We start from the raw sequence: 22,371 nt of genomic DNA, 5'->3' as shown, positions 1-22,371 counted from the left end.
GGCCGTTTTCGTATCTTCTCTCAAGTCTTTCTAGACTGGTTCTTCTTACCCCTTTTCCAGCCTCCAGAACTCTTGGCTTCACCTCTGGAATGGACTGAAGAATTTCCCCAAGGATGGAAATGATCTCTTACTAGAGGTGGCTCTGCTCTCTGCCTGGAAAAACACCCAAGCGAAGTCATGACAAAACATGACTGCTGCTGGAAGAGAGGAAACACTGAAGGAACCAACCCAATTTGCTATTTCAGTAAATAATTGAGAACACACATCTACTCAATGACTGTCCCTTAAGCTTCCAATGTGTGCCAGGCATTATGCTAGGTGCTGGGAAGACAAGGCTGAATGAATGGCAGTGCTACCCATAGACCTGGACAAGAGTGCCACCTGTGTCTACCCAGAGCCTGCATCCTGCCCTCTTCCTCAATCATGCTTCCGGGATCTGAAAACCTGGAAATATCTGCCCAAATGGCCCAAGCCCAGTTTTAGGGCTTACACAAGCAACTTCCCCAGGTCCATCCTTCTGAGGGCACAGCATGTCCCTGCATTCACCCCTAGAGGGCTGACCTGAGTAGTAGCTAGGGGGTGTGGGCAGAGTTTGGGCATGTGGGCTGGGGTGTTCACATGCTGGAGTCCTAGGCCACTTGTGACACACGATAGAGATGGCACGTGGAATAGAATTGGGGTGGGTGTGCTGGGGGTTGGGGTTAGGCCTGATTTACCCACATCGCCATGTTCCTGCATAGAATTCCAAAGAATACAAGAATTCTAATTTTTTTTTACATGTTTTTTGTTTTTTTAGGGGGGTGGTAATTAGTTTTATTTATTTATTTTAATGGAAGCACTGTGGGGATTGAACCCATGACCTTGTGCATGCTAAGCAGGCACTCTACCACTGAGCTATACCCACCCCCTCCCCAAAATTCTAAATTTAAACATGGCTTTTTTGGACATTATAAAGAATATTCCTTAAGGCAGGAGAACAGACATTATTTTACAGTCTGTTAAATGTTTAGATATAAGGTTTGTGGGCCTCAGCTTTCACTATGAACATGTTAGGGTAGCTCTGTGGAATAGGACCAGTGCCCCAGGCTCTGAACACCTATAGGTGACTCTCTTCTATGGGCTGCAGAGGATGGTGGGGGAGTATGACAGAGATTCCAGAAGCTGCCTGCAGACTGCCCTCCATGTTGCCACAGCTTCCTCCATCTCTAACCTGGAGTGACAGAGACAGGAAGGGGTAACAGATGGGACCAGTGTGATCTAATGTCTGGGGGAGGGGGGCGATGGAATCCAGCTGTTTTGCCACCTGCCAATCACCATCACAAACACCCCCAGCCTGAGGGGAGGGGAGCTGGAATCCAGCTCAAGACAGAATAGCACGTTGTTTCCCCAAATGTGGTCCCTGGACCACATCATCATCTCAGAGCTTTGCTGGGCTCTTGGCCTCCTGCAGGAAGGAGGGCACCCCTCTGCGGGAAGGACTACAATATGGGACATTGCTGGGCTTAAGAGGACTCCCCAGCTTCACTCCCCCAGCTTGATGTGGAGATTCTATGAAGGTGACTTTTAACTGGAAAGAGAACATTTATTGAGCATGCACGGCGTCCAAGAGTGGACAAACTTCATGAACACCATCACATTTACTCCTCAACGGCCACCCTCAAGATTGGTATTATTATCATCATCACCATTCCCCTTTTAAGGGCTCAGCCTAGAGAGGTTAAGTCCTTGCCTTCAGTCACAGTCTCCCGATCTGGTCTGTGTGATTCTCAGACCACCAGAATGTCTTCACCATTATGCTGAAAGGTGGCTCTCAAACTTGAGGGTGATTCAGAATCTCCTTGAAGTCTTGTTAAAACAAATTGGTGGGCTCCTCCCCTGGAGTTCTTATTCAGTAGATCTGGGATGGGGTCCCCAAACACACCTTTCTAACAAGTTCCTGCTGCTGCTGCTGCTGGGCCAAGGACCACGCTTTGGGAACCACCTTGCTGGGCTGGGATCCAGCTCACCGCCCTACTCCACCCATGCAAAACCAGCATAATCACACCTTCTTCACAACGGCGTCCTTGTGAGATGCCAGTGAGATAATGGGTGCAAAAAAGCTTTGTCAGCTGCACAGGTGAACGGCTCCAGTCATAACCCAGGGACCCGAGGCTGGTCCCTGGGGTCTGGCAGTGTGGAGGGAGGCAGGCGGGGGCGCCACAGCCACCTGGAGAGCTTTTGCAGCCCATCTTAATTCTGAGTCACTTCTCAAGGGAGAAAGCCAGCTTCTGAGGAATGGGCCAGCAGCCCCTCCTGCCGCCCGCCTCATCCACCCTTGCCTCCTCCCTTACCTCAGGCAGCTTGCTACCACTGCCGCAGCAACTGACTGGTCCGGGCCACTTCTCCAGGGGCCAGTCCAGGCAAGCCGGTGTAGCATCAAGCCTTATGATTCAGGGCCTGGGGCTGGATCCCGCTCACCAGCCGTGTAAGACTCAGAGGCCGGGACTTGCCTTCTCTAAACCTCAGGTTGCTTATCGGTAAAACGGACACACCATCTGGATAGAGCTGTGCGAATTCTCAACGGCCAGTACTTTTACAGTACTTTTCTAAACCAGAGCTTGGCATGGAGCCTGGCCCTTGGCGAGAGTCCAGTCAGTGGTAGCAGTTAGTATTTTCAAAAAGTGCCTAGGCCCAAGCCACCTCCTGATAGAGGCCCGGACTTGGAACGCAAACCGCTCCCACGCTGTTCGCCGGTTGCACCCGGATACACCCGCCCTGGAATGCCAGCGTTGGGGCCGAAGGCCCGCCCGCCCTGGGTTGGGTTGCCAGGGCAGGGCAGCATTAGGGAGGCGCTGAGGCGGGGAAGGGGCGTTTCTGAGGCGGGGAAGGGGCGTTTCTGGGGCGTGGCCTCAACTTAGGTGGGCTGTGGAGGGGGTAGGCCCAGAGGAGAGGACGTCGGAGGCTGGGGGCGGTGGGAGGGCCTAGGGAGGCGGCCATCGGCGTTGGAGGGACCTGGGGGTTTGGTACCTGGGGAGGGCCTGGCAAGGATGAGGAAGGGCGAGGAGGGGCGGGACCGTTAGGTAGCGCTGATAATGGGGCTTACCACCTAGCAGGACTCAAGCGCGGGACCCAGCCAGATAGGGAACCAGGCTGCGTCCGGGCAGAGCCGGGGTCTGGAGGGGCACAGAGGACCCGGCCGAGGAGGCGGGCCCAGGGACTGGCCTCATCCTCCCGCGTGACGTGGGGGCGGGGCAGGCCCGGTTCTGTTGGGGAGGCTGTAGCGGGGCCGAGCGAGGGGCGGAGCCCCACCCCTCCGCCGGACCCGGGGCGGGGCTGGAGGGTTAGAAAAGGGAGGCAGTAGCGGGAGGAGCCTGGTCGGGTCGGGAGCCAGGCAACATTCCTGCAGGACCTGGGGGCGGTGCTGGAGGCCCAAGTCTGGCGGCCGAGGGGCGTGTCCAAGGCGGGGCCTCTGGAGGGGGCGGGGCCTGGCCCCGGCCGTTGCGTTCCCCGAGGACCGCCGGGAGGGGGACCATCGAGTGACTGAACCCAGGGTTGCGCAGTCGGACGCTGACTGGGGCGCGAGCGGGCGACGCCGGGCTTGTAGCGCCAAGCAAAAAGCAGAGCCAGCAGGTGAGAAGGGGCGGGGGGAGGCCTGCCGGACAACCACGGGCAAAGTTAGTTTTCACCTCCACTTTCAGAGACCGCTTAGGCAGCTTTCTCGGAACAAGTGAGGTCGGGCCACGAAGGCAGCTGGTGGGTGAGAAGGAGCTTAAGTTCCTGAGTCCTGATCCCCAATTCTCCGGCTCCGTCATGTGTGACCCTGGACCCGTCCTCCCACCCGGTTCAGGACCTCTCGGGTTCCAGTAGGAGGAAGGGGGTGAACCGGGTGAACTCCATGGTCCCGTTGCCCTTTCTCGCTGAAATCCCGGAAGGTGAGGCTGGCAGCTGAGAGCAGACTGCACTTCAGCCGCAGGTATTCAGATCGCTCCGCCCAGACTAGTTTGCCTCCCTGCAGAGTGGCAGTGAGCAAAGCCAACTTTGCGAGCATGAAGCGAATTGCTTTAAAGGTCACACTAGTTTCTCAGATGGGGCTTGAATCCATAGGCCTGGGGAAGCAGGGGCGGAGTGGGGGACCCAAGTCAGGGAGATTTCAGCCTCCTCCTGCCCCAACTCTGAGAGCCTAGTATGACTTGGGGTGGGAAACTCAGCCGGGCATTTGTCCCCTTCTCAGGGCTTTTCCAGGTGAGCTGGCTTGGGAGGCCCCTGGCAGAAACTAGCGGACAAGTTCTTATCCAGGTGAGTGGGGAAGAAAAGGGAAAACCCCTCCAAACCATTGGGCCCAGAGTTAAGCCCGGTGCCTGGAGTTCTTGTTGCATGTCCAGGTGCTGTCCGTTGTGGTAGCAGGTGCCCTGTGCCAGGGCCATGGTAACTGGGCAGCCTAGTTCAGTGGTCAAGGACTTGGGACCAAATTGATTCTGATTCCACTCCCCCTTCAAGCTTCAGTTTCCTCATCTGTAAAATGGGGGTAGTGACAGTACTCAATGGTAGTAGTGAGGACAATAGAATAATGTGTATATAGTGCTTAGCAGGGCGCCAAGAACCAGTGAGACTTCACTGTGTGACAGCTGCTCTGATGTGGATAGGCAGGTGATGGGCTGGCTTCCTGCCTGGGAATGAGACTGTTTTTGGAGGGCCAGAGGCTGGCTGCAGCTCCTCCTAAACTTGTGAGAGCCAAAACTTGCCACCTGCCACCAGTATCATTTTGTCCATTTTGGGGTTGAAGAGTGTATCATCTGGACCAAAGAGTAACTGAATTTTTGGTAATATTGCTTATAGCTGTTAGATGTCCAGTCAAATAACCCCCAAAATATTTACTTAGCACTGTATATTAGATGGAGCTAAGGTTTACAGACGTCAACTAGCCAGTCCTGGTTTTTGCCCTCATTTTGAGTTGCTAAATGTGAGGCTCCCATCCCTACTATGCCCCTGCTGGAGAGGATAACTCATGGCCAGGGCTCAAGTCCAGATAGATTTCATGGGTTTGTACTGGCCTGGTGGCCAGAATCCAGCTCTTGCATTGCATGCTTGGCTTGGGGTAGAAGTGAGGGGCAGTGTGGATACCTGCTATCTGTTTGATCAGGGTTGGGCACCGAAGACAACTGGCTCCCTGTATCTCCTGGGGAGATGAGCCCTACACTTTGGAACCTGCTGGAAAGTACTAATGGACAGGGTCTGATTGGAGGTTGTACTGTGTGGAGGAGACAGTGTGTATATGTGTGGAAGAGGCGGTGCTCAGGAGAAGTGAGACTCTGGAGAAACCAGGGTTGGGGGTAAAGGGGCTTCCTGGAGTTGGTGAGACTTGAACAGGACTTTCTGCCTGGGATCCCAAGTTCTGGTTGGACTTGGATCAGCTCGGGGCCACCGACTCCCCTCTTCAAGTATTTGAGTGGCTTAAGATTAGAGTTTGGTCTGGTGGTGAGAGAGAGAGGTCAGTACGTGTTGCCTGTGCAGGGAGGAGATGCTCATTTCAAACAGTGCTTAGTAAACATCTAGTAGAAAGTCCTCCCACCACCCCTCCTCCCCGCATGATTAATGATGGATGATGACGTACTGACCCCATTCTTAGTTGCTTACCATGTGGTAAAGGACTTGGGGGGGCAGCAACATTTATAGGAGATAAATGAAGAAAGGGTCAGAGGAATCTTCAAGAAAGCTTCATGCAGGAGGTGGAGTTTTGGGTGGACCTGAAGGATTGGGAGGGTTTCAGCAGCCACAGCAAAGATAGCGTTTTAGTCAGAGGAAGATGCCTAGGGGAAGACAAGGTGGTCAGCATGTTCAGGGAATTTTTAAGAAACTGCTAGAATGATCAGTCTGGCTGAAGAGTTGGGACTGTGCAGGGATGTGAAGGGGGAATGGTAGGTTGGATCAACTTGTGGAGGACCTTGAACGCCAAGGTGAGATGTTTGGATTGGATCTGAAGAAAGTGAGGGCCACCAAAGGTTTTTGAGCAGGGGGGTGACATAATCAGAGTGCCACTTTAAGAAGGACAGTCTGCTAGATGCACTGGGGTGCAGGACCCAGTGAGCAAGGGATAAGGAACCGATGGCTGTGGTGATGGGGACAGAAGGCTCTCGGGGGCTTTGGGATTGTCTACAGCTGGGGGATAGGAAAGGCACTGTTGGAAGGGCAGTGTAGCAAGTGTCCCAATGTGTGCCCCGGGTTTCTTCCTATCCCTCACCCAGCCTAGACCCTGGTGCATAGCAGGTGCTCAGGAAGATGGCTGGATTGGGTGGATGTGGGCGCTGGGGAGGGTGATGAGTGCTACAAAGTGATAGCGAGGGAGCCGCCCAGAAGGCTCTGTTTTTACCCAGGACAGGGAGACATCTGGGCCAAATGGAGGGAACCTGAGCCAGTCGAGGGCCTGGGAGAGGGGTGGGATTGGAGAGCAGGGTTGCTGGGAAGAAGGACTTGGAGCTCTCCCCTCCTAGTCCCAGCCCAAGGAGGGCCAGGATAAGAGGTTAACCAGTAGGGGCACAAATTTCCCACATGGTATGGGCGGATTTTTGGCTCCTCCCGGGCTCCTCTGAAGTTTCTACAATGTGGGGCAGTCCCCTCTCTCTTGAGACTTCAGACTTTTGAACCATTGCCTGGAAGCTCCTCTCCCCCAATTCCTACCAACCCTGGGGACCCAGCCCCTGCTACCCCTTGAGGACCAGACAGCCCCTTCCTGGCACAAGGCTGAGTGACCCCAAGCCCTGAGCATCCCTTTCAATTTGGAGCATCTGGGGCCAGCTGGCACCCCCTGGTTTTGGCTTGGCCTTAACCCCCTACTCCACACCTTTAAACCCACTTCCTCCACCCCATGGGAAGCTCAAGGGGCAGCTATGATTTCACCAGTCAGGAGTTGGCTCTGTGAGAGGCGGGCAAGAGGGACGAGCCTGGGCCCCTCTGTGGGACAGGCCGGGGCCAGGAGTCGGGGCGCCGGTTTAATCTCAGCAGGAACTGCCCTGCCCACCCGCTTCCCTCCTCTAAGCCTGGGTCTGGGGAGCAGGAGGGAAGCCCAGAGGTAAACATGGGCTGAGCAGCATGCTATGCCTGCTTCCCTCTTCCCCTCACCCTGTGATGCTGCCTGCGAGGAGGCCAACCACAGGCCCAGGGCCTCTGTGATGGGCCCAGCTGGTGTCTGGGGGCTGGCTGGTTCCTGACTCACCCCTGGGGTTCCCCCTACACCGTGGTTTTCCTGTCAGCAGCTGATTCACTCTGTGCTGACTTGGAGAAGCAGCTGAGAGGAGGGAAGAGGCCGGTATTCTGGTTCTTAGATTTAGTTTCAGCTCTTCTGTTTATAGGCTGTGTGACCTTTCATAAATTCTGTCTCCTCTCTGGGCTTTCTTTCCCTGCTCTGCTAATGGCCTATTCTGTACTTGGCTCTCAGGGGGTTCTGTAACCTGGGATCTGTCATTTATAAAGCAGGGCACATATAAATACACACACACACACACATACCCCACAAGGTCTCAATACAGAGACCCTGGAACTAGGCGACTCCTCTCAAACATACAATAATTGTTTCCTCCTCCTAACCTTGCCTATCCCCTACCTGAAGCACCTTCACCTACCCTCGGCCTGTCCGCAGATTAGGGAAATGGTGCAGTATGGGGTCAAGAGTTGGACTTGGAGCAGAAACCTTGCCCCTGACTATTCTCAGCTATGTGCCCCTTTCTGAGCCTCAGTTTCAGAATCTGTAAATTGGGGATAATAATGGTAACTACTTCATACAGTGACATGGTCCCATGAGGTTAAAACAAAAAAGTGCATGTGAAGCACTTACTTAGCAATTTTATATCTACGCATGGTGAACCATCCCTAAATGAGAGCTGCTGCCATGAATATTATTTTCTGCATCTAGCCAGTCTTTCAAGGCTTGTTACGAGGCTGCTGCTCAGGCCTCCAGGAACCTTCTGTCTGGGCCCTCTGTGCCTCTTCAGCATAAGTGTGCATATGCCCCAAGACACTAGTCATTTCCGCCCATGTGGTCCTCTTCCTGGGGGTGGCTGGGTCTCCCCAGGGTGACTCTAAGCTTCCTGAGGGGAAGTTGGTCTGTATGTCAAAGGCAGACTTTCTCCAAACCCCCTCCTTTCCCTTCCTCTCTTTCCTCTGTGCTGTCTACACTGAGCACTTGCCTCTTTGCTGCTGTTTGTGGCATATGGAGTGTCTCTCTGAATCCTGCCAGCCAAGGACTGCTCTGTCCATCTCTGTATCCTGACTCCTGGCACAAGCCCTGGCCCACAGCAGGTGTTCAGGAAATGATGGTTGAATGAATAAGTTATTCTCCTCAGGGTGGCCCAGTAGGACCCAGCTCGGAGCCAGATCGTCAATGACTTCGTGACAAAAGCAGAGCCAGGAAGCAGGGGCTGGATGCCCTCACATCGCCCTTCAGGCCTACCTGCTCATGCCTGGAACTGGGGTCCAGGGAAGTGGGAATGGTCTGGCTGGCCTGGGATGGCTTCAGTCCAGGCTTTGACTTCCCCTGTGAGACCTGGCCTTTCTCCTCCTGAGAGGGGAAGAACCCAACTTCCTCCAGCCCCAGCTTGGGGAGGGGCCTCTCTGGCCCTTAGTGAGCCCTGACTCAGCCAGCAAAGGCACCTTCAAGTCAGCAGTTATTTGCGGAAGGTGCTCCTGCCCTGTGAGACGTGGGCTTAGGCTGGGGGGTGGGAAGATGCCCTCTAGGAGGCCCACCCCTAACAGTACCCCTGGCGATCACCAGGTGGGCAGCTCTGGGAGGTACCTCCACTCTCCCCTCTGGCTTCTTTGTCGGCAGTGGGGACTTCTGCCCCTTCTTTGGGCCCCACTCCTGACCTTCCCTGCTGTGTTGGGTGATCTGGGATGGGAGTTGCTGAGAACTCTGGAGCTAGGCTTATAGGACCCATGCAGAAAGTGGACAAAGTGCTGGAGCCTGGGTGTTAGGAAGCCTGGGTTCAACTCCTGGCTCTGCTGTGAAGTTGCAGAGTGACCTGGTCCACGAGGGTGACCCCTCCAGGCTATTTTTCTTACTCTTCAGGCAGCAAATGCTGCGGAAGCCTGCCTGGGGTCCAGCTGGCCTTGCCCCAGGACAGTAGGGAAGGAACCATAGGCAATGTCATGGACTGTGGCATCAAACTGCCTGAGGATGATCATTTCTACCTCTGCTATTCACCTGCTCGGTGTGACCCTGGCGAGTGTCTTAAGCCCTCTGCACATCAGTTTCAGCTTCTAACATGGAGATGGTACTAGTACATACCTCATAGGGTTGTTTGAGAATGATTCGAATTAATGTCTGTGAAGCATTTATGACATGTGCCTGGCACGTAGTAAGTGCTTTATATGTACCAGCTCTTTGGGGTGGTGTTGCTGTTATTAATAGGAAGCAGGATTTACGTCTTTGGGGGCAGGAAAGCTTGGTGAACAGCTTGAGTCTGGGAATCCAAAGACCTGGGTTCTGATCCCAGCTCATTCTTTACTTGCCATGTGACCTTGGGCAAGTTAAAGCCCTTCCTGAGCTGCAAAACTCTATTATCCTGCATTTGCTGCACTTGACTTTGGTAAGAGACATATGTGTAGTATCACAGTGGAGAATTGCAGGGTTTTGTTCAGGGAAAGGACTGCCGGGTGCCTAGCCTCTTCTGCACTGAGACGACCACAGTAGGTGGGCAGGTCCTCACACTGCCACGGAGGCACTGCAGACACAGAATGGCTGAGCATCCCCCAGCAACTGCACTCAACAAGGCTAAGAAGTAGATGAATACACTTAAATATACACCTAATAATGGGATTAGCTAGATCAGATTACAGACCTTTATTATTATTATTATTATTATTATTATTATTATTATTATTACTACTACTACTACTACTACTATTATTATTATTTTATTTTCCCTGTTTTCTGAATCTTCTGCAGTGAGCCCCTGTTATTTTTATACACTTATACAATAAAGCTATCAAAAAGCTTACTATACATATTTAAACAAAAATGTATTATATGAACTTGGGATCATATCGAGGTTTTTATTGTTGCTAATAATCATATTTATTTCAAAAGGGGATGGGGTGTTGATTTGAAGTGAGTATCAATTTGTCGAGCCTCAAAAGACTGAGGGAGTGTCTATGCAGGGAGACTAGAGTCAGATATGAATACAGCTTCCATCATGGTGGACCCACCCTGAGTGCTGCCTGGTGTTTGGAAAGCTTTTCAACAATCCTTGACACCAAAGGGCTTACTTTCCTCACGTGTAAACTAGGGGTAATAATAATACCTAACTCTGAGGGGGTGCTGTGAGGGTTAAAGGAGCCTCACACTTGTGGAAGTTTTAGAGGGAAGTCCTCTTCTCCTAAATTTGGAACCAAGTGAAAAGAACTGTTGACAAAGTTGGAGCGCCAAAGGAAGCCCAGAGGATGTGGCTTTAGATCCATTGCCCAGAGGACTTGCTAACCGTCTGCCCTGGAACTGGCAGAGTTACCCGTCCGGTCACAGGCGTTGCTGAACAGGAGCCAGCCTCCCTGCAGGAGCTGGTAGTAAGCAGGGGAGCAGCCCAGACAGACTGCTCCCTGCAGGCAGCCTCGCTCAGTGAGAGGCGGGGCCCCGCTGAGCATGCCGAGTACGTCTCCCAGATGAACCAATCAGATGAGCCACTGCTGGGGTCCTGGTGTGAACTGAAGAAGGGAGCAGAGGGAGGCCTGAGGTATTTTTCCCGTTGAGGTCCCTCGTGAGGGAAACAGGTGGAGAGAGGAATGTGTGTTCCCCCACATACCTACTGGGCACTCTCAATGATGCCTGGTACTCAGGCACTTCCAGTGATGCCTGGTACTCAGGCACTCAGTAAATGTTAATTTGATGTTGCTAACAATAATGATAATGATGAGTAATTCTACTACTAAAGTTGGAAAAATCACGCTTCCATTCACCATCTTAGGAGATGGAATGTTAGAATGTTGTTTGCAGTGGGACATGATGAGAAATCCTCAGGCAGAGAGAAAAATAGAAACTCAGTGGGGGCGGGGGAGGATTGATTGTCTGAGGTCCCGCTGCAAGTGAGTGGGTGGCAAGGCACTGGGTCACTGTTGGTCACATAGACAAGCCACCTCCCTGACCCCTGGCCTCTGTGAACTCACAGCAGAGGAATAACTGGGGCCAGAGGCTGTGTCTTTTAGAAGTTCTCCAATGCCCCTCCAGTCTCCTTTCTCTCCACCCCACACCCTCTCTGGCAGCGTCTGGCGGCTTCCCTTTTACCAGGACTGTATAGCGTGGTGCCATGCTTCTCGTGTGCATATCAGAAATCCATGCTGGGCAGGCTGCGTAGGGGACCACTGGGGTCGTGCTTAGCTTAGACTTCTTCCAAGTCCTCAGGCCTTGATGTTGCCCAGACCTCAGTAGGGGCCAGCTCTTTCTCCCACTATCTACTCATCTTTGGACAAGTTTCTCAGCCTCTTGGAGCCCTGGTTTCCTTATCCATGAAATGGAGAATGATAATGGCACCTCTCTCCCTGCTTTTGGTGAAGATTAAATGAGATAATGATTGTGGGTAAAATGCTTCAATAGTGGGCCCAGCACTGAATGAACCCCCCATATAAGCCAGAGGATGATAAAGGTGATAGTGATGAATGAAGGCTGCTCCTACCATCCCTTTGGGGAAGTGACAGCATCCTCTTCCCCAAAGATGGAAGTCCCTGATCTGGAGTGAAAGAGCTTTTCAGGGCCGTTTACAGATCTAGGGGTCAGGAAAGCCTGAGGCCTCTATGGACTTATTCCTTGATCATACTGTCTGAGCCCAGCCTCGACCTGGGTGCATTTGGCTTAGAGTTGAGGACAAAGTTGGGAGCCTGTGACTAGATTCACAAGATCATGGTCTTGTGAGCAGCATTATAGTTCATTGAATCCACCTGCCTACCTAGTCTGATCCCATGAACAACATTCAGCCTTTGCTTGCACACCTCAAGGCTTGGAGAGCTCACTGCCTTTCATCTCTGGGCAGATGTGACTCAAAGAATGCGGCATAGGATTTGAGTAAACCCACCCTCACTCCTACTTGTTGGTCCTGATCATGCTCATGGGGACCACATGGCGACCATGCAGAGTGTGAACACCACCTGGGGGGACCAAGGCTCCCTTGTGGTACCCCCTGCCGCCCCCAGGCCAGTGATTCTGATGTAGGGAAGAGGCATTCTGTCAACTTTTTAAAAGCTTTCCTCTCCATCTGAACCAATGGGCCCTTTAAAAAAAAGAAAAAAACTCCTAATTATTAAAGAAATAGTCTCATGGAAAAAGTTGGAGGGTGAAGAACAGATGCAAAGGAGGAAATAACTGCTCAGAGATAAGTACTGTGAACAGTCTGGTGTATACACACACACACACACACACACACACACACAAACACGATTGGGATCATACCATATGAACCACTTCCTGTGCTGCCACTTTTAGGTTAACAGCGTGGACGGAGGGTTTTTCCATGTTATTCAATATTCTTCCACGACGGGTTTCCCGGCTCCATAGTACCGCACCACACAGATCTGCCATGACCCACTTAAACGTTCCCCTGCTGTTGCACACTGAGGCTGTTTTGCATTTTTCATTAGTGCCCACATTGCTATAGTGACCACCTTGTCCATACGTCTGTTTTGTGCTCCACTTTAATGATCGCCACAGACTAAATTCTTAGAAGTGGCTTCCCAGTCAGATGGTTCTTAAACTCCAGGTCTGGGGGCCAAATTCTCCTGGAGAAGCCCTTTCCCAGATACCCACCAGAATGTACCCCCACATTCAGCTCCACCCCCTGGGGGGAGAGGCGCTGTCTCTCAATGTTAGTTAGCAAACTCACAGAAGGAAGAGGGCAAAACCTTGGGGCCTCTGTGTGTGTGTGTGTGTGTGTGTGTGTGTGTTAAGAGTCAGACAGAAAGAGAAAGACAGACAGATATGGAGGAGATTTTACTCTTCAACTTCAGTCTGACTTTTGACCCTCCTCCTCTCCGGGAGCCTGTAGTGTCATTAACTAATCATGGGATCTTTACTATTTAATGACCTCTCTCCATGGTGGCTCCTTCCTCCCCAGCAGCCTTCTGGGAGCCAGGGAGTGGGAAGGTGAATCTGTGGGAAGAAGTTTCTCTGGAGTCGGAGGGGGGCTCATGGGGTGGTGCAATGGTTCTAACTCTGACATGCATCAGAGTCTCCTGAGCGTTTGTTAAAACACAGCTTATACCCCCAAGAGTTTCTGTTTCCATTGGTCTGGGGTGCAGCCCAGGAATGTGTGTTGCTAACATGTCTCCAGGAGATGCTGCTGCTCTTGGTCTGGGACCCCACTTTGAGAACCAGTGCAGGAGTGGATTGGGGCAGGACAGGCTGTGTGGTGAATTTCAGCTCCTAGGAATGCTCACAGTAGGAGCCTTGCCTTATTTAATAAAGGCTCATGTGAGGTCTGAACTCACCTTTCCCCACACCCACCTCATCACCCTTTCTCTAGTATGTGCTGTTAGATAGTTAAGTGCAAAAGAATAAGACAATTACCACCACCCCCATTTTACAGAAATGAAGACTGAGGCTCTGGCAGGTGATCTGATATGTCCAAGGATGACCTAAAAGCTGGGAGGAGCACTAATACAAGACTCCTGGCCTTGTCACCTCTCCCTGCTCCTCCTGAATCCCCTCACACACATGCACGCTCCCTGGGATTCCCCCATGCAGGTGTGGTGCAGGAGCAGAGGTTCCCTGAACACTGTGCCTGCCCAGGGGACTCCATGTGAGGGGGCTGGGATGGCAGGTTCCCCTACACTGTCTCTGAGCCAGGGTCTTGCTCTACTTTTTACTTCCATTAACCATTCAGTAACCTGATCTTCCAGGATCTAGTGTTCTCCAGCAAGTTTATGTCCCCGGTCATTGTTCTGGGCCAGTTTTCCGGGAGGCTGGAAACTTTCCCCAGTTAAGCCTGCATGCTATCTGGCAGACAAAGCAGAGGGAGAGAAGAGAACCCTCACCTGTCGAGCATCTGATGTGTGCCAGGCCCAGCCCCGGGCACTGTGCAACCATGATGTCAAGTCATCCTCTTCCCAGTGCCTTCGCCAGGAGAGGTTATCATCAGCCCCCACTTACAGATAAGGAAGCGGAGGCTCCCAGAGCTGAAATAACTTGCCCAAGGTCACAGCTGAAGGAGGGCAAAGCTGGGCTTTTAATCCCAAACTCCATGTCCGGGCACCCCTGGGTCTGGAGTCGCAATGGATCCTGGACCAAAGGAGCTGGAATGTGGGGAAGACAACCTGTGCTCCATCCACCACTCACGCAAAGAGGGCCAGCCCAAGGGGCGTGGCTCCCCTGGGATTCAGGGTCTTGCAGTGGGAGGAAGGCCCTGGCCTAGCCAACAGGAGACTCAGTTCAGATCATGCTTGGCTGCCACCTGGCTGTGTGATCCTGACTCACACAGGTCCCCCAAGCCCTCATTTCTCATAATGATATCTTATGCTTTATAGCTTTTAGCAGTGGACATTTTCTCTCAACCTTAGTCCTGCAAGCCTCCTTGTGAAACAGACAAGGAAGGTATTATTGCTGAGCCCACTTCACAGATGACAGAGGCTGTGAGTGACATGCTCAGCATCCTACAGCTAAGGAGGGGCTAGAGGCAGGACTTGAACCTGTGTTGTCTTCACTCGCCATCCTGAGCCTGGTTCATCACCAAAAGCTGCATCCTAAGTAAGGAGGGAGAACTCTGGGCTCCTCTTTCTTCTCAGCTCAGAATTGGGACTCTTAGTTGGACTAGTGGCTTTTGGGTGCCAGGGGCCCAGGACTCCAGGAAAGGCTAGCCAGAAATCCTCCCTCTGGGGAGGGAAGATAGGGTGGTCCTGTCTGTCCCTATTACTGGCTCCTTCCCAGGCCAGGGCATTTGAAGTTCCTGGTGGTGGGGGGAGGTGGGATCTGGCCCAGGTCACCCTCCATCTCAGCCCCTGGTTCCCCTGAGGACTGTGCCTGCCTTCCAAATGCATGGTACAGAATTTTCCAGACTGTCAGGCCTCGGTGCCCCTGCCCTGTTGTTCTGCCTGTACCCTCACCTCCTCCCTTGTCTCCTGATCTGAGTCTTTCTCATCCTTCCAGACCCAGCTCCAGCCACTTTCTTCCCTCGTGGAAGCCTTGGTGCTGTGGCCAAGCCAACTCAGCTGTCTCGGGTTCTGTCCAGCAGGTGAACTGGCTGACATGGTTAGTTAACTCACCAAGGAGAGCAGGGACGGGGGCTGCTGTGGGCCCAAGCCCCTGGGGGTCTGCCAGGCCGGCAGGGCTCAGGATGCTGGGTCTGTGTGGGCTGGGGACAGCTGAGCCCCTAAAGGTCAGCCTCAGACCTGTGACTCTCATACTTTCCCACCCTGAGAGGGTTACTTCTCTTCTGTGGCCGCTGGCTTCTTTCTAAAAATAAAGCTACTTTCCTCACTAACCACCGTGAAGCTTGTGTGAGGAGCAGCGTGCAAAACACCTACCGCTGATGGCTGGTGGGTTCGAGGCACTCAGGAAGTGCCCATTCCTCCCCTTGCCTGCAATCAGCTTGGATTTCATTCCCCCTCCACCCACCCAACCCCTCAAGCAGGGATGGGTGTCTGCTTAAGCCTCGGTCTAAGGCCTGAACTCTATCTGCTCTAGCGAGGGGGTGTTCTGGGCAGATAACAGGAGGATGATTGGGCAGAGGGACAGAATCAGCTCCAGACAGCCTCTGCCAGTTCCACTTTGTGACCCTGGCTCGGTATCTCCCTGAGCCTCAGTTTCGCGATCTGTGGAAGGGGCGTACGCATATGGCCCACGTGCTCAGGATCACACGGAGCTTCCTGGGAGAGCTGAAGGAGTAGAGGGTGGGGATCTAGGCGAAATGCTGAGGGCCCTGTCCTGTTGAGTCCAGTCACACTCAGTCCATTTACATACCTGCTTTCCTACTGCAACGCAAACAGTCCCCTTTCCCTCCGACATTGGGAGGCTCAGCAGGCTGGTGTGCTTTTGCCTCTGGGCCTGGTGTGCTGTGTCACCATCTCTCTGGGCTCCTTTCTTCCTGTGCAGCCGGGGGAGCCAGCCCAGGCCCGAAGTCCTGCCTGATAGAGATCGAGGTGGTGTTACCAGAGGTCCCTGTGCTGAGAACTGGAACCCCAGGCCTGGCCCCTGAGGCTCACTGGGGGCACAGACCCCTTCCAGTAGCCCCAAGCACTTTTCCTTTCCCTTTCTGTCTGTCTGTACACCCCGCTCCTCCCAACTCCATGTGGCCCGGAACCTTCTCACGATGATAATAATCACCATATTTCCCTTTATTGTGCTCGAGCATTTTCAGTCCTCAAAGCTCACACTTCCCTGTAGGTAGGAATGGACTGTTGTTATCCCAGAGTGAAAAAGACTTTTCAAGGTCCGCAGTGGGGACTCATAACCTCTCTATTCATCCCCGTTACCCTAACTCTCAGTGGGTGCTCAAATTCTTGGCTAAAATTTGACAGGTGTGCTCCTGGAATTGGGGGCGGGACGTAGGTTGAGAGGTGAGGCGGCGGAGTCCTCTGTCTCCAGGATTGGGGTGGCAGGATCCCACTTTAGGGGCTGGCAGAGGGAGCATCCCCACTGCAGAGACAAGGAAGCTGAAGTTTGCAGAGGAGGAGTGAGATAGTGTGGAACTGGCTGGGCTTTTGCCTTTCCTCCCCAGGGCCCTGAGGGCTGTAGCTGGGGGGATTCCATGGGGCCATCTGGGACCTGGGTGCTCATTCTGGCTTAGGTGATGTTGGCTGTGGTCAAGTCCCTCTCCCTCCTCAGCTCCCTTGGGGCCTGTGAATGGCTTCAGCACCCTTTCTGGTGATAAAGACCCAGCCTGCTCAGGAATCCCCACGAGATATGTGTGTGTGTTGGGGGGGTTCTGTCCAGGCACCACCTGGCACTCCCAGAATCTGAGGGAGGCCACGGCTGAGAAGAATGGGCTGGGGAGGGGATGGGCCATGGTTGATGGCTGGTTGGGGGAGGGCAGTGTGTGTAAGACCTAGAGGGCAGCTGGTCCATCCAGGAGGCCATAAGGAGAGGCAAGGCTCTTGGCTACAGTAGAGGGTGAGGGTGGGCATGTGCAGTAATCTGGGAGGCAGAGCTGGGCTGGAACCCAGGGTGAGGTCCTGCCTGGGCCAGCCAGGCCTGCGCTCCTGGTTGGGTTTTGCCTTAGGCTTCCCTGGGGGCTTCCCATGGAGACCAGAGAGGCTCTGTGGATTGGAGCCCTGGCTGCAGGGGGGGTTCCCACCACCTGTGATCTGTCCTTCTCTCCTTGCCATTCTCTGTCTTTCCCTATCTCTGCCTCTGCCTCTCTCTCTCCCCTCCCTGCTCTTCCCTGCCTCTCTTTTCACCTCCCTCCCGACCAATACTCCCTCCCCCACCAGTCTCCCTCTGCCCACCCTCCAAGCACTTCTGAAGCCAGAGCATCTCTGGAGGGTCTAGCAGGTGCTGATGCCCGAGACCACCCTGGCTGAGTCCAGTCTACCCAGGCCCCACTCCTCAGCCAGCCCAGAGGACCCAAGAGGCCCGGGAGCCCTGAACCGGGAGCCCAGACAGGCTGTGCTGAGCTCCTGTTGCCCAATTTCCTGCCCCAGCTTCCAGGTGTCTGGGTTGCCAGGCCAGGCTTAAATGGCCACCTCCCCCCTTTTCTGAGAACTGGGGGCTTGGGCTCTGCCTGCCCTGTGGGAGGTACAGCCCTTCTTCACAGCCTCGGAGGGCCTGGATCCCTGCAGTTGACTATAGAAACGGGTCCCCCTGGACTGCTCCTCCTGGAACAATGTGCCCAGGGCCTTGTCCAGGTTGAGTGCCTTGGACACTCTGGATGCTTAGAGGCCCTCGGGACGTGGGGAGAGGGAGAGACTTGAGTGCTGGTCTCAGAAACAGGGGGAGACCGGCAGAGGGGAAGGCTCAGAGGAGTCCTCTGACAGAGAGAGGGACATATACAGAAGGGAAGGGACAGGTAAGGAGGAGGGACTGAAGGATGGCGGGGAGGGGGAGCCCTAGAGGCCCTGCCCTGCTCTTTTCTACCCCTGGGCTGAGTGGCCTCTAGCAGGGTCTCAGGTGGAAGACCCCCTTCCACCCCAACCCTCCACCTCCAAATTCCTGGCGTTAGAGACCTGCCCCTGCCCTCTTCCCTTCCCCCATCTCCTCTGTGTTTTCCCCCAGGACCCATGAGAGAGGGCATCCCGGTACCTGTGCGTGCAGCACGTGGCCTTTACTGTGTCTCACTCGCCTCCCTTTCTGTCTCTGTCTCTCTTCCGTCAAATATCCTTAAAGCCAAAATAGCTCTTAGGCCTGAGAAGGTGCTGAGTGCTACAGCCTGGATGTAGGAAGGATTAGCACATTTTACAAATGAGGTAACTGAGGCTCAGAAAAGCTAAGTGGCAGTGAGGGGTGGTCAGAGCCAGGGTTTGAACCCACATGAGTCCCACACCCACCGTAACTACTCATCCGGAAATATTTAGGGCTGCCAGCTGGTGCTCTGTGAGCATCTGTGCAGGAGAATGCTCTGGGAAGGCTGCTTGGAGGAGGTGGCATCTCGTCTGCTCCACGTCTTCCTTCCTGGGCCCAGTGCCTGAGGAGGGTGTGCTATGACTGCTGCCATGTGAGGTCCCTGATTAGAGTCCCCCTACTTCTCCCTAATCGCCCTGCCAAGGGCCCACACCCAGTGCCCAGCCTCCCCACACTCAGCACCCAGCCTTCATCCCTTAGGAACCACAGCCCTGACCGAGAGGTTAACCCTTTGTTAGATGCCTGCCCCTAGGTGGCCAGGCCCTGAGATGGGTGTGTGAGCTGATCCCTGGTGCCTAGTGACTCTCCAGAGTGTCTTCAATTGGTTGGGTTTGGAGGCTGGGCTGTGAAACCCAATTAATGTCAGTTGGGCCTTGGCGAGTTTATTTAGTTACCTATTATTTGTAACTTCGGTCCTGCAGGCAGTGCAGCATGACAGTAACACACAGAGGCTCCGGGTCAGGCTGTTGGGGTTCAATTCCCAGGTCTACGATCTGTGTAACCTTGGGCAAGTCCCTCCACCACCCTGAGTCTCAGTTTCTTCAACTGTAAAATGGGGTTAAAAACAGTGCTTACCTCATAAAGTCATTGCAAGGATAAACTGAGCCGTGTGAAGCACTTAGCACAAAGTCTGGCAGATAGTAACTGCAAAAATGTTAGCTTCTGTTATTATTGAATACTGGAGGCTACGTTCTAAAGAGCCCATCCTGTCCCGCAGAGGGAGCGCAGGAGGCTGGGTGGGATCACTGTGCGGCTTTGTGATGACCCTGGTGTGTAACCGCTCATTTTTATATATGTCTGTTCTCCTTCAGACTGAGGACTTCCTGAGGGCGGGGATGGGTTTCATTCCCCTCATTTTCTGTGTCTAGCTCGGGGCCCATCAGAGTGGGGGTTTAATGAACTGCATGGGCTCAGGATGGAAATGAAACAGAGATGGCCACTGGGAGCCCCTGGGAAGGCAGCCCTTCAGGCCTTCTGACCCATGAGCCATTCTGGGGAGAAGCGTGCTGCCCCCTTTGAGGTTGCCTCTGAGGGTTAGGCCTGGGTTCACTCACGTCCCCTTCAGCCTGGCCCTCTGCATCCACCACTGTCACAGCTGGCTGGTGTAGGGTAAGAGTTCCGAAGTGCCCATGTGTTCGTTGTGTCTGCAGACACCTGGCCCTGCTCCTGGTTGCTCCAATTCCATGCGCTTTGATGCTGGGCTTTCATGACCCCACGTGAGAATGCTTTGTGGTCTGGAGCACAGAGTACAGCTGGACCACTGTCCTCTGTGTGACCACCCCCTTCCTGAGCCCCAGAAACCCTCCTTATAAAAGGAGGATGATGGAGCCACGTTCTCCACCTGGCAGGGTGGTAGGGATTAAATGAGATAAGATTAGCGAAACATCGCTCATATGGGGACGCTTTTATAAACATTCATTTCATCAGGCCTCCCTCTGCCTGACATGTTTTAAGTTCGTGGGTGACAGTAACCTTCCTGGGGCAGTTTGTGTCCCACATCTCAAGGGACAATCTATGCATACCCTCTTGCCATGTAAGGAGGGAACTCTTTTCCTAACAAGACCTCCTCCCAGAGACTCCTGCCTGTCATGCTTGCTCCCTAAGTTTTGACAGGCTGATTCTGCCACCTTCCTGGACAAGGCTTGATATCCCCATTTCACAGATAAGGACACTGAGGCTCAGGGGGGTAGGCAGCTTGCCAGAGATCACACAGTTCTGTGAAATGGGATTGGAATTGAGGTCTCTCTCAATTCAAAGTCCACATTATGACCTGGTTCATTATTTTTCCTCTCACCATGGGGCTGGGGAGGGGTCCTCAGAAGGTAACTGACTCCTTAGAGCCCACCTGGTAATCTGGGTCCTATTGTTAGGGTCCCTAGACTCTGGGGCTCCTGGGCAGCCTCTCATATAGTCCTAAATATCCCTCTAATTCAGGGCTTCCCAACTGATGTCCGCAAATGAGTTACAGATGTGTTGAGTTGATTGGTTATCACCTTAGTCCTTGGGAACAGAGCCCTAGGTGGGTCACCTCAGACCAGGCACAGTCCTGTCTGTCCACCCCAGACTGCTGGACAAATATGTGTACTTCTCTACATGTATCATGATGTGAAACATGTTGGGAAGCACTGATGGCTCTAACCAATTCCCTCCCTGCTCTGTGTACACTGGACACACACATACTTCCCAGAAGGGTAGGGATTCATGGTCCTTTCTGGGTCTCAGTCTCTTCATCTGAGAAATGGGAACTGAAGTCGGTGATGTCAAAAGCCTTTCTAGTAATGTGAATCTGAATGCATGAGGCTTAGAACCTAGTGTGGGGAGAGAGTAGGGCTTGCATGGGGCCCAAGCAGCCTGCAAAAAACAATCAGGAAAAGAAGCCATGGAGAGGGAGAGGTCCAAGGCTATGGCTCAGCCTCAACTTGAGTCTTTGGCTGCACTGGGCCAGGTGGGGAGGCTGGAAGGTTTGTAGTGTCTGCTCTTTTCCATGCAGCACCCTCCATCAGAGTGGCCCCTTCTTTATGCTGAAGGCCCTCTCGTCTCACTGCTTGGGTTTCAGAGCAAAGCCTTGTAGGAAGGACCACATCTGTTGGCCTCATCAGCCATACTGAAGGAACACCCTGGCCAGGATTGGTAGGGCTGATCTTTTCCTTCCTGACAGGAAGCCAAGAGTCAGTTCTCAGAGCTAGGGCAGGATAGGGAGTCAGGCAGGCATGCAGAGGTGCGGAAGGGTGGGGTGGCTGGGCTCTACCATCTACCTCATTGACTTGGCAGCAGGTGAAGCAAAAGGAGCTCTGGGCTCAAGTCAGACCTGACATGGCCTTAGGCAAGTCACTGAACCTGAGTCTCAGTTTCTTCATCTGTTAAATGGGGATAATAATATCTCGGTGGCGGAGGCAGCATTGTTATAGAGATTAAATGAGAGACAGTGGGGATGGCATGATACAAACCAAAAAGTTTTGTCACTGCACTGCTCATGGGATCTTGTGACAGGAGCTGTTTATGGCTCCTCCAGTTCAGCTTCTGTAAGACAAATAGGAGGCCTTGTGTGCTAAAATCCTGGGATTCCTGAGAAGGTCTGATCCTAACATGTTTCTTCCAGCCCATGATGGTGCTGGTGGTGGGGTTTGCTCACTTATGTTGTAAGAAACTTACAGTGCCCCCAAAATCTTTACATGCCTTATCACAGCCCTCCAACAACCCTGTGAGACAGAGCATCCTGCCAGTATCCCTGCGGTACAGATGAGACTCTGGGCTGAGAGGTTTAGTAACTCCCTTGCTCAAGGTCACACTGCAGAGCTGGGATTCAAATCTAAGTCTTAAAGGAAATGTGAGATTCTAATCATGTTTTGTAGCCTCCAGATTTCTTCCGGTTGCCCAGGGTAACAGCTTTTTATTTTTATTTTTCTGTTTTAACAAGAGGAAAGGTAAGACCAGAGATGGAAAAATAAGATAGTAGGGAGGTCAAAAAGCCAGCCCCTGGAGTCAGTACGGGTTTCAGGAAGCACATCACCTGTCACACGTGAAAACAAACACAACCGTCTGTGACCAGCCTCTCTTCATGGGCAGTCAGGACAAAGTCCAGAGCCGGGTGGCCACGCCAGGTGGAGCGCCTCCTGACGGGCGGCCTTGCAGAGCACAACAGCCCGGCCAGGCTCTCATTCTATTTTCTGTCCAAGCAGACTGACTGAGCTCCCACGGGATTAGTTGTCCAACTCACCAAACTGGCTGGACGGCCAGGCCTCAGGCAGGCCCCTGAGGCACAGCCGAGAGGCTTGGAGACAGAGGCCCTGCCCCTGTGGAGGGCAGAGGCCCTTCTTCCTTAGGTGGCCCAGCCCCGCCCTGCTTCACCCCGTCCCCCTTGCCTGAGAGCA

At 53.4% G+C, this 22,371-nt stretch overlaps 1 protein-coding gene across 2 annotated transcripts in view; it reads left to right on the top strand.

Annotated features, from left to right (window-relative positions):
* Positions 1 to 3,398: 3,398 nt before the first annotated feature.
* The window catches only part of CD82 (CD82 molecule), a 50,484-nt gene continuing 31,511 nt past the window's right edge, over positions 3,399 to 22,371 (top strand). Inside the window, exons 1-2 of one of the 2 annotated variants that reach the window (XM_010964645.3) lie at positions 3,399 to 3,609; positions 4,211 to 4,275. The gene's annotated coding sequence lies outside the window, so the exon portion shown is untranslated. The remainder of the gene's footprint in view (positions 3,610 to 4,210; positions 4,276 to 22,371) is intronic. The other variant, XM_010964644.3, reaches the window with a different exon arrangement.

This window comes from Camelus bactrianus, chromosome 10, assembly GCF_048773025.1.
Source record: "Camelus bactrianus isolate YW-2024 breed Bactrian camel chromosome 10, ASM4877302v1, whole genome shotgun sequence".
Lineage (NCBI taxonomy): Eukaryota > Metazoa > Chordata > Mammalia > Artiodactyla > Camelidae > Camelus > Camelus bactrianus.
This window is presented reverse-complemented; position numbering and strand designations above follow the sequence as displayed.